Source organism: Sinocyclocheilus grahami, unplaced genomic scaffold (genome assembly GCF_001515645.1).
Source record: "Sinocyclocheilus grahami isolate Dianchi unplaced genomic scaffold, SAMN03320097.WGS_v1.1 scaffold74.1, whole genome shotgun sequence".
NCBI classification, from domain to species: domain Eukaryota; kingdom Metazoa; phylum Chordata; class Actinopteri; order Cypriniformes; family Cyprinidae; genus Sinocyclocheilus; species Sinocyclocheilus grahami.
The window spans coordinates 2,892,122-2,894,621 of record NW_015505253.1 but is presented as its reverse complement, the minus strand read 5'-3'; positions in this window follow the sequence as shown (position 1 = coordinate 2,894,621).

The following is a 2,500-nucleotide window of genomic DNA, read 5'->3' as shown; positions in this document are numbered from 1 at the left end:
GCCTTAATACATGACCAGAAAAATTCATAGATGCGGCATTTAAGTAGAAAAAAATAGACGATTGTTTACATTTGAGGTCGATGAAAAAAACACGCTCCTCAGATTTGCATATTGAAGTTACACGAAATGTTTGTGCGCCGTCTAGCGCATCTGTTTAAAACTGCGCCTTAAACATCAAAACTTGGGAATATGAGTATCATTCGCTACAACGTATTACTACCAATTTCCATTATTTTACCATGGTACCATGTCCTTACGAAAACATGTTTTTTTTTTATAGGCTAGTGTGGTAACTACAGTTTTACTGCAAGCACCATGGTTAAACTATGGCTATTGTAGCAAAAATGGTTAAGTTGTGATTCCCATGGTTTTATTTGTAGTAAAACCATGGTTGATTTTTAACAGTACTTTTAGAAACTCTGTAAATTAGGCTAATATTTAGCCTACATGTTGGTTCATGTAGTAAAAATGTAACTTGATAAACTTACCTTGTTTTCTCAACAGAAGTCGTCTAGTAAATCCTGAATCATTCAAGTCAAAGATTAAATGTGAAAGTATTTATTATTTATCTTCTCAACATGTCAAAAATGCAGTAGCCAACAGACAGAAAGACAAAAAAAAAAAAAAGACTTTTAAAATTGAAACGTAAGCAACAGTAATGAACTTACGGAAACAAAGCGTCTTCTTGAGTCGATTTTCCAGATATTCTGCTGTAACAAAAACATGCATTTTCTATGCATAGCATCATCATGTTTTCGCATACTTAATGTGTGCACTAAGAACAGTAGGCCTACAAAAAATATTTTGCACAAAACATGGTACCAACTTCCACCATTGGGAGGTAGATTGATCTTATGGTTAAAAATACAAATATATAATTAATGTTATAATTACATATGTTATAATTAAACAAATTTATAAATATATGACCTAATATAAGCAATACATTTCCAGCTGTATAACAATTATGAAAATTCATGAAAACAGCAAAAAAAGTAGCATACTTAAATGTTAATTCCAAGATAATGTGAAAATTCTCAAGTTAAACATGCACAACAGCAAAAAATGATCTGACATGAAAAACGCTCATTTACATCTACCTTCGTTACATAGTTGACTGATCTGAATGACACCTTTTAAAAACATTAATAAATTGAAAGAATTATAGTTTCTATAAATGAAGATGCTGATGCGTGTGTGGTCTGCAGATGTCAGTCTGGCCTGAGGAGAAGAACTCTATCAGCTCGTATCTCTCAGATTCATCTGAACGCTGAGATTGATTGCTTCACTCGTCTTGTATTTCACTCTTGACTCCAGAGTTTCCGCTCAAACCTTCAGCCCGAAGCCATCCTGGCACTTCCATCTGTCAGCAATGCAGAGTGCTGCAGTACAACTGAAATTCCACTATCATTGACTTTTACATCATCTGAGATGTAGATGAGTTTGTTTCGTCATCAGATTTGGAGAAATGTAGCATTGCATCAATTGCTCAGCAATGGATCCTCTGCAGTGAATGGGTGCCGTCAGAATGAGAGTCCAAACAGTTGATAAAAACATCACAATAATCCACACCCCTCCAGTCCATCAGTTAACATCTTGTATGTCACAAACTGTGTGTTTGTAAGAAACAAAGCTGTTATTAAGATGCTTTTATATCTGACTAAAATACCAGTCCATAAATAGAAAAAAACAACAACTTTGTTTTCTCTTTTCTTTAATCTTTCCCTGTCTAGTTTGCACTTATTTGAACAATGCTTGAAACTTCCTGTGTCTACTTAACTCTTTAAGATTAATCGCTTGAATTAAGTCACTTTGGATGAAAGCATCTGATAAATGAATAAATGTAAATGTAATCCATAATAATCTCCTGTTGTCTCTCACATCAAAATCCACCCAGATATTTATTCAATCCTCTACATTACGAGTAAATAACTCGCATATGCGACTAAATCTTCACTCTGGGCGACTAAATTATGTCTAATATTAGCCAGTGGCTAATAAATTCTCAGATTTTACTCGCCAGTGTGAGTTGGAGGCTAAGTATAAGTTTAGCACAGATATATTTTCACTCACAGAACACTCTGACTGAGGGCTTCAGAGTTTCACGCTCAGTCAAGCGATCTGTGCTATTTCTCAGTATTTCTCACCTGTATTTGACGTACCGTGAACTCTAGTGTGAAGGCTCACGACTCGCCGTCGCTTTGTCTCACACACGCAAAGAAACTATATACTTTGTTGTATTTTCCTGTCAAAATAACGGAGTTCCTTTGGATTTTTTCAGCTTTTAAGAACTGCCGGGTTTTCCGGTAGTGGACGGAACTAATGCACAAACGGCAATCTCATTGGCTGGTTCTCACCCGTTATCGTCGGTTTTAATTTCAGCAAATCAATTCGAGAGAACGCACACAACCTGATTAATATTCTTGAATCCAGCAGCTCGTTAATCCTTAGTGCGTTTTATATTGTCCATATTAGTAGAATTCTAAGTACTATTATCTGT